Raw genomic sequence first — 10,155 nt, 5'->3', positions numbered from 1 at the left:
CCTTTTCCTCCCAGCTCTTTCGAGAGGTAACATTTGGAATAGATATTGAAGAGAATAGAAAAGGGAGTCGATTGAAGGCAAGGAAAAGAATAATATGCGTTGCTGGGATAGCAACCAGAGTTGGGGATCATGATTGTGTAGTGACTTATCAGCCCAGTTACGTAAACCGTGCCCCCCTAACCCTCCTGTCCCCCCAGCAATATGTACTGAAATCAGAGAAAGCAAATTGTAGAACCTGAATGGAGTTTATCAGGCAAGTGTAACAGAGATGTGAGGAGAAAATTAAGGGAGGGAGGCTTTAAAAGAAAAGAAGAAGGTAGGCGTGGTAGGAGTGAGAGCCAGAAAGACAGAAGGTTGCAGTGCTACAATGGAATGCTGTTTGTTCATGTGTGGCGTTCTTCATTTTCTATTCCATTCGATGGATATGCGCTGCATATTATAAAACACACGGGACACATATTACATACACATAAAATAGGCTCTGTGTCTTGTGCCATGGCACAGGGATACAGTTGTAAAGAACAAAAATATGTTCCCCACCTTGTTGCAGAAGTGGTCCACATGAGCTGAACAAGAAATTACACACAGACTGGCTGGTCTTAGGTCTTTTGAGGTTGGGCAGTTCTGTGAAATACAGCACATGACCAGAAAGACTTTGTTCACTGGTACAGTATTCCTTTTAGCAGGCTTGAGGGCCGATCTTAATTTTTCTCCTAGAATTTCCCCATTACTATGGCATCTAATGGAGACCCTGGGTAGCACAACACTCAGCTACTTATCAAAAGATTGGTAATTTGAAGAAAAGGCATCAGAAAAAAAACCTACTGGTCTCCTACGAAAAGGAGCTGATCCCAAGGGCTCAAAGGAAAGTAAATGTCTAGAAAAGAATGATGGAATAAAAAAAAAAAGAATGATGGAATATATGTACGAATATGTCAGATACAATTGATGTATGGCTTCTAACAAGAGTTGTAAAAGCCCCCAATAAAATGATTATAAAAAATGATGGAGAGACTTGCCATCAGAAGAAGGCCACTTCCTATTACCATTTTATAAATATACAACCCTCCTCATTAAATCCTAGCCCCTAGAAACCGCTAAAAAAAAAAAAAGAAAAACGAAAAATGCTAGTGTCAAGGAAAAGCGAACACTATCTGCTTTAATCTTTTTATTCACTTCCCCTGTAGAATTCAGCTGAGATAGAAATATTTGTAAACATTGAAAAATAAATATATCACCTTTTATTTAAGATGATAAGATGAATGTATTCAAGATATTTAAAAAAGGAAAAATTAAAAATACAATAAAAGAATAAATAAGAAAAAAAATCACTCTCAAAGCCCCATAGAACAACTTCTACATTAAAACACAGGGGTTCCCACGAGTTGGAGTCGACTATGTGGCAACTGGTTGTTTCATATAATAAGACTCTATTGTCTCTGCATTCTGCTGGGCATTAAGCATGTACTAGAAAATACAGACCCCCCTAGGCCACTTCTTTCCTACCCTCTCTGAGCCTTTGCTACCTTGGTCATCTTGTATCTTATTGTCTTCTTAAGATGTTTTGAGCTACTTATACTGATAAAAATCCTCCAAAATATAGCATGAATTTCACTTTCTCATTGACATAAAGCCCCAAATATGACAGACAACTTTACTCCAAACTGTAATTCAGGAATCATGCCCCTGCTAACTCAGGGTCTGTTCTTCTCAGTACTGTGTTCGACAGGCTTAACTTGCATTGGGAAATCATTGTCACGCCAAGTAACTATTTTCATTTGCCTCTAGGAGTGAAACATATCAAATAGATTTATAAATAATTTAGTTAACCCTCGATGTATGTAACTTTGGCTATGAGGGTTCATTTGGAACCCTCTATAACAGTTAATCTCATGCATTTTTCCTGTAAATCCTGGGGGAAAAGTATGATCTTTTTCTTCCTAGACAAAAATAAAGAAGATTCATAATTTCTATTATCTTGAGACAACAAAACAAAACAAAACAAAATGTGTGCATGTGTGTTGTTGTGAAAACCGACGGAGCTAAGATAGCATCTTGCTACCTAGTTATGGCATAATTTAAAACAGTGAAATTAATTTCTTGCTGTTGAAGAGACTGTGAGTGCGAAAGCTGGGCGTGGCCCCAAGGGAAGTTCCTTGCTTGTTCTTTGTTTGAGCTTCGGTGATGTCCCACAATTCTTAGCGTTCCTGGTCTTGTCGATGCCTCTGTCCCCCTCTTATGTCGTCCTCTTCCCTGTATGAGTCTCTCGTCTGTTTGGCTCCTGAGAGATGATTGCATTTAGGACCCATTAATACAACAAAAGAACCCTTATTTTCAAAGAGACTTATATTTACAAAGACAGGAATTAAGATTTCAATATACAGTTTTGGAAAACACAATTCAGTTTATAACAGATGGGAACCCAACCTGAAAAGAAAAGCTGGGAAAGGCTAGATAGATCGTCTTGCTCACATTGAGTGCTAACTCAAACCTTTCAAGTCATTCCATCCCCATGACTCTAGTGAATATATGTTATTTTTAAAGCATTTATTGTAAGTCAAAATTTTGTTATGCTTGGTATAGGACAGCAACATAAGAAAATAAATTTTTGAAGCCAATATAAATAAAAATTCTTCATAATTTAGGCTGGGTTTAATTTTTAAATTCTGTTTCATTTTTCATTTTAGTTCCTGTCATTTGCAACAATGAACATCCTTCCTCGTACATGGAGTGTCTCCCATGCTGATTTTAGCTGTCTTTCGGTTCCTAAACTAAATACATGTCTTCACAATAACTGCAGATCCCTTTTGTTTCTCATGTCCTCATATGTAGGTGACCAGACCATGCACAAGAGGCTTTGGCATATATGACCTAGTGCTCACTTTCAGCTTGGAAACTTCTTTTGGAGTACATCGTCCTTTTGTCCTTTTATATTCCCATGTCATGGCCTAAGGTGTAATGTCACATTTTCCCCTCTAAATTAAATTAAATCTTAAAAAAAAAAAAATCTTGCTAGCAGTTGTTAGAACCCATCAAATTCGTTCCAACTCACAGCTATCTTTCAATCTCTGACCCATAGCAGCCCTATGTATAACAGAAGGAAATCCTTTCTGATCCATGCCTGTGGTAGTTACATAATCTGTTGTCAATTTGAGACATAAGCGTGAAGGTGTGTAGTTTAGCTTGTCAGTCAGGTCACAGCTTGATAGCTTGATGACCTCATTTGGAGGCGCTAAGGAGATAAATAGCTCACTGGAGGCGGGACACATACTTACTCCCTGCGAGACACGGTTACTGACAAGACCCATGGAGCTACACTAGAGCCCTGGAGCTGGAGGAGCCAGGTGGAGACCCCTCCCAGCTCTGAGATTCCTCTACCACCACTGGACCCACAAGACTTCCCATCCACTGGCCTGTGACCTTTTTGCATTTGGCATCATTGCAAATGTTTTGTGAGTCTGAAGAGGAATTTATGGATTGGTCTCGGACATAAGGGCTAGTGTTGGACTTGTGAACTTGATCTGGACTACGCTGGGATATTTTCTCAATATTCAGTTGCTCTTGTGTATGAGGCTCTTTCTTATACACATCTGAGTGCCTGTGGATTTGTTTTTCTAGATTACCCAGACTAACACAGTGCCATTCTCAGAATTGTTATGTTTGAGCCTGTTGTTGCAGCCACTGTGTCCATTCATCTTCTTGGGAGGCTTCCACTTTTCTACTGACCCTCTACCAAGAATGAAGCCTTGATGTCCTTCTGCAGGGGCTGGTCTCTCCTGATAATATGTCCAAAGTCTATGAAATGGAATCTTGCCAGCCTCTTTTCGAAGGAGCAGACTGCTTGTACTTCTTCCAAGATAGACTTGTTTGTTCTTTTGGAAGTCCATGATACTTTCAGTATTCTTCACCAGCACGGTCATTAAGATGCATAAATTATTTTCTGGTATTCTTGATTCATTGTCCAGCTTTCACATGCATATTAGGTGATTGAAACTTCCATGCCTTGGGCCAGGTGCACCCTCGGCCCCAATATAACATCTTTGTTCTTTAACACTTTAAAGATGTTTTGCGCAGCAGATTTACCCAATGCAATACATCATTTGATTTCTTGACTGCTGCTTCCATGAATTTTGATTATGGATCCAAGTAAAATGAAGTCCTTGGCCATTACAATCTTTCCTCCCCTTATGATGATATTTATTGGTCTAGTTGTGAGGATTTTGGTTTTCTTTACACTGGGTTACAATACTTATTGAAGACTGCAGTCTTAGTTCTTTATCCATAAGCGCCTCAAGTCCTTCTTGCTTTCAGCACATAAGGTTGTTTCATCTGCATGCCAAACGTTGTTAATAAACCTTGCTCCAATCTGATGCCACTTTATGATTCATATATTCCACCCTCTTCGATTATTTGCTCGGCATTCAGATTGAGTAAGTATGGTGAAAATATATAACCCTGGTGCACATCTTTCCTCATTTTAAATCACTAAGTATTCCCTTGTTCTGTTAGAATGGTGGAGTCTTGGTTTATGTACAGGTTCCACATGAGCAAAATTAAGTATTCAGGAATTCCCAATCTTCTCAATATTATCCATGGTATGTTATGATCCATGCCATAGAAAGCCTTTACATAGTGAACAATACACAGGTGAACATCTTTCTGGTACTATCTGCTTTCTGCCAAGGTCCATCCGATGTCACAAATGATATACCTGGTTCTATGTCCTTTGTTGAATCTGGATTGATTTTCTGGCAGCTCTCTGCCAATTTACTAGTTCATCTATTTTTGAATGATTTTCAGCAAAATTTTACTTGCATATGATATTAATAAAATTGTTCTATAATATCCTCATTGTATTTATTTGGTCCTTTATTTTTGGGAATGGGCACATACATGGATCTCTTCCAGTCAGTTGGCCAGATAGCTCTCTTCACAATTTCTTGGCCAAGATTAGTGAGTGCTTTCAGTGTCTCATCAGTTTATTAAAATATTTCAATTGTTAGTCCATAAATTTCTGGAGTCTGGTTTTTGGCTGGTATATGAAGCAGAGCTTGCATTTGTTCCCACAGTACCACTGGTTCTTACGCATATATTACCTCGTGAAAGGATTGCTCATCATCCAGTTCTTTTTGGTACAACGACTGTGTTCCTTCCATCTTTAAATGCTTCTGCATTGTTCAGTATTTTTGCCCCTGGAATCCTTTAACATTTTAAGTTAAGGCTTGATTTTTTTCCCTTAAATTCTTTCAGTTTGATATATGCTCAGTGTTCATGCTTTTTTGTTATCTAACACCAGATTGCACATTTGATTTCGTTATAATACCGTACTTCCAGCTGCCCTTCGAAACTTTCTGTCCAGCTCTTTTACTTCCCTGTTTCTTCTATTTGCTTTAGTCATTCTGTGCTCAGTAGCAAGTTTCAGAATCTCTTTTGACATCCATTTGGCCTTTCCCAACCCCCCAGGCTTTTAAAATATATTAACACTCTTGATGTGATCTTAAACTTGATCAGATCTTCTGTCATTTGTGTTCAGAATGTCAAATATGTTGTTAAGATGTTTTGATATTCAGGTGGGCTTGTGGACTTTCAAAAATTTACTTCAGCTTCAAGCTGAATGTACAGCTGAGCAATTGATCTGTTCCACAGTTTACCTCCATTCTCGTTTTGGCTGTTGATATAAAGCTTCTTGGCAGTCCCTTCCCACAGATAAGAGTCAGTTTGATACATGCGTATTCTATCTGCCAAGGTCGATATATGCAGTCACTGTCTATGCTGTTTAAAAAAGGTATTTGCAATGAAGATGCCATTGGTCTTGCAAACTATCTTGTCATCTCCAGCTTCCTTTCTCTTGCCAAGACCGTGTTTCCAACTACTGATCCTTCCCCCTTTTCCAACTTCAGCATTACAATCGCCAATCATTATTAATGCATCATGATTGCATGCCTGTTCAATTTCAGACTGAAGAAGTTGGTAGAATTCTTCAGTTTCTTCATCACTAACTTTAGTGCTTGGTGTGTACATTTGGATAATAGTTATTTTAACTGAACTTCCGTGTATGCACATAGATATTGTTCTATCACCGAAAGCATTGTACTTCAAGGTAGATCTTGAGATGTCCTTTATGACAATGAATGTGTTGAAATTTCCTTGAATTTATCATTCCAGGCACAGTTAAACATATGACTATCTTATTCAAAATAGCCAATACCCGTCCATTTCAGCTCACTAATGCATCGGATGTTAATTTTATCCGTTTCCTTTCCTTTTTGATGAATTCCAGTTGTCCTAGAGACATACTTCGTACCTTCCTTGTTCTGACTAGTTATGGATATTGCTGCTGTTTCTTCTCATTTTGAATAATGCCCACCAGCAAGGAAGGTCCCCTCAGCTTTACTCTATCCACACCACTATGGTTGACTCTGCTTTGAAGAGTCCTATTTTGAGAGCCTTCTAATTTGATGGGCACTGTATCTGACAGTGGTTTCCTGCTATTCAGAAGGGTTTCCATGGTGAATCCCTCAGAAGTGGACAGCCTATTCCTTGTTAGCAATCTGTTCTTAGGTTGGAAGCTCACCTGAAATCTGATCACATTGAGTGAACCTGCTGGTGTTTGTAATACAGGTGGCTTAACTTTCAGCATTACAGCAACATGCAAACTACCACAGTGTTACAAAGTGGTGAAAGGAGATTTATGAAAAACAAATAAACAAAGTGAAACAAAGAAACTGCCATCGAGTCAATGCTGACTCAGCAACCATATAGGCCAGAGTCGAACTGCCCCTGTGTTTCCAAGACTGCGATTCTTTACATGGAGCTGGCTGGTCGTTTGAACTACTGACCTTGTGGGTCTGGCCCATCACATAACCACTATGCCATGATAGGGGTTTTAGGGATCCTGAAAACAAATACTTCAATCTGTGCTTACACCTCTGCCCTTTATACTATGTAATTGCCTAATACTGCATGAGGGATGGTCTTCTACCATTTCTTAGTGTTATGGGTCTACCTAAGGAGCCCTGATGGTATAGTGGGTTACACAGCGCTGCTAAACTCGAGGTCAGCAGTTTGAAACCACCAACCAGTCTGCTGTAGAAAGATGAGGCTTAGTACTCCCGGAAAGTCTCAGTAACCCACAGGGGCAGTTTTACCCTGTCTTTTAGGGTTGCTGAGAGTGGGAAAGAACTTGATGACAGTGAGAAAGGTTATTGTGTTGGAGGTGGATGACTTCTATACTGTCATTTTCTTGAAATGGCCTGCTTCCTAAGACATCTGTGTTAGGACAGGTTGACAAGAGAAACAAATTTAGTGACACAAAGGAGCATTATCACCAGGATGACAGTTCCCGGCAAACAAGCTGTATAGTCAGTCACCTTACAGGGTTGAGACAATGAATTTTCCAGAGACGTTTTCAGGTGACGCTAAAATTCTTGGTTTGGTGACATTGTGTGGGAAGAGTGGCTCATGGGAACAGTCATTGAGTGGGTCAGTCTTTGCATACATGTTTCTAGCAATCTCCAAAACCAGACTTACTGCCATGGACTAGATTTCAACTCGTAGCGACCAATCGGACAAAGTCGAACTAGTCAACCGTTTACAGGAGTGGAATGCCTCCCCTTTCTCCCTTGGAGCAGCTGGTTGTTTCGAACAGCCAATCTTGTTAGCAGCCCAGTGCGTTAATCAGAACACCACCAGCACGCCTTTCTTTAGCTAGGCCATGAAGGCGTTAATCTTTAGTATTTTCAGAGAAATTTTTATAATGTGTTTTAACTCAACACTTGGGTCACACCAATTCTGAACTTAATATATTGCAGTGCTTTTAGTGTGCCTTTCCAGTGAATTTCAAGCTGCGCTAACCTGCCATTTTCTTCCAATGACTTTAATGGCTGAAATTAATGCCAGACAATGAGTTTGGCAATGACAGCATAAATGGTACTGTCACATTTCCCTTTTTCCTAATTTTGTGTTATTTCAGCTAGTTTGTCGTTAACCCACAATGTTTTATTTGCAGTGCACGCTTAAATTATCAGCATTATTATTTGCCTTTTAAAATATGCTCATTACCTAATTTTGACACATGCATGTGCTGTGAGAGAAATTCACATTAAACCTTAAAGGAACTCTAATTGCCCGCTTTGCAATTCTTCTTATAAACTACTGAGTTAAATAAATTGATCTTGCTTTAAGCCTGAAGGGATGTGCGCCAAAAAGAATTCCGAACAAAGAGACCCCTTGAGCCTCAAATAAGGTCATGCTTCTCTTAAACACCTAAATGATGATTGACTGCACGCACCCTGGTGCCTGCTCACAGCTGTGCCTGCATCACGTTTAACTGTGTCTGGCATGTTCTGAGCACACATTCGATATTTGTTCAGTGAATGAATGCTGTTCCTTGCACTTTGCTTTCAGATGTTTACGATATGTGTTTTCTACTCTCTGGTAAGCCTTTAATATCTATTTATAACAGTCCTGCCAGTGTGTTGTGTGGAGCCTTGCAAATATCTGGCTTTCCATAATTGTTCATTTACTTAATCAATGGGTTCTGTAGGCTTGTAATTGGTAGTGATAGTATCATTTGCTTCGGTAGGGCGTTTCCCACATTCTTTTTTTAGTTATACATCACATTCCCCTTGATTTATAGATTTGCCCTTTGCTTCTCTTGTACCAGTTAAGAAGCCAAAGTCCCCCACCTTTGTGTTCCATCTAAAGTGGGTTACGTATTGGGCTGCTGACTACAAGGTCAGTAGTTCCAACCCATCAGGCTCTCCTTGGGAGAGAAATGAGGCTTTCTGATCCTGCTTTCATAGAGATTGACAGCTTTGGAACCCCAAAAGGGCTGCTCTAGTCTTTCCTTTAGGGCAGGGCTTCTTGAACTTTTCCCACATTTTGCCTGAGAAACTTGGGACAAAGGCAAGTGCTGTCAGAAACACCTCAGATTCATTACCCGTTTGTTTTAAATTAATTTCTGGTCACTGTGCGTTCAGAAACCTTGTACTGTGGCTAGATGTTTTTGTGACCCCAACGTTCAGTTATGTGTCCTCTTATGGAACCACACTGATAGTTTAAGAAGGTATGCTATAGGGTTACTGTGAGTCGTATTTGACTCAAAGGCAGGGAATTTTGTTTTTGAAAGTTTCAGTTAGGGTAAAATATCTATCAGCTTGATTTACAAATGGTATCAAAAGTGCTATTTCAATAAAAGTGAGGGATAAAGGAACATTTAGTAATTAGATTTTAAGAGATTATTTCTTCCTATGCTCTATAAGTTATACTGTCTCTCCAGAGAGGATTTCCAGATGGAATTTTTTTTCCTCTCACTTATTTGGGGAACATTTTCTCTATTGAGAAATCCTGCTGGAAAAATGCAGGCCTAATCTATTTTAATTGTCATTTGATAAGTTTGTGGTTATTGTTACTTCCCGTGGAGTGAGTGAGCTCTGCCTCGCCGTGCCCTCAGTGTGCACAGTAGAACCACTTCACAGCGTTAGCAGGGCTGTAACCCCTCAGGAGCAGATCCACAGCCATAGTTCTGAATTGCCTTTGGGTGAGTTTGAACCGCCAACCTCTCAGTTGATAGACAAGCACTTCATCATTTTAAGCCACGCAGGGTGCTTTCTGCGAGTGCATCATCTCTCTTATTTAGATGCCCTTTCTCAGGAATGGAGCTAAGTACGTAGACAAAATTTATGTTGAGAGAAGCCAGGATGGCTGGTGTTCTTTTTTTTTCTTTTCTTTTTCTCATAGTTTTTCACGTTTCTATGTCTCAGGGTTTTAGTGCTCTTATATTTCTTTGTTCCATATGTCAAAATATTCTCGCTGGGAGAATTCCGATTTAGTATTTTTGACTTTTGTATATATTCACCTTAAAACCTATTTCTTCATTGAAGTATTCACATTTTAAGCAGTTTAAAAATTTACCTTTGTAAGTGGAATTCTAGGCAATGCAAATTTCATTTTGCTGGGACCCACTTCACACACACACACTTCATAAATCTGCAGATGTGCATGTACATGGACACAGATTATGTTATCAAAGAAAAAGACTTGCTATCTGTTTCTTATTACAGACTTTTTTTAATTCAATTTTTTATGTTCCTTAACCAATTTCAATTTTTTTTTTTTATAAGTGAGTTCTCTCTTGGTTTATTTTTTGGCCAA

At 39.2% G+C, this 10,155-nt stretch overlaps 1 protein-coding gene across 1 annotated transcript in view; it reads left to right on the top strand.

Annotated features, from left to right (window-relative positions):
- The window catches only part of TMEM117 (transmembrane protein 117), a 656,162-nt gene that overhangs the window by 113,299 nt on the left and 532,708 nt on the right, over positions 1 to 10,155 (top strand). The window lies entirely within an intron of this gene.

The sequence above is a fragment of the Echinops telfairi genome, unplaced genomic scaffold, assembly GCF_000313985.2.
Source record: "Echinops telfairi isolate 266 unplaced genomic scaffold, ASM31398v2 ScPeMD7_12;HRSCAF=54, whole genome shotgun sequence".
In the NCBI taxonomy this organism is placed as follows: Eukaryota; Metazoa; Chordata; class Mammalia; order Afrosoricida; family Tenrecidae; genus Echinops; species Echinops telfairi.
Note: the sequence above shows the minus strand (reverse complement) of the source record. Positions and strands in the feature narration are given on the sequence as shown.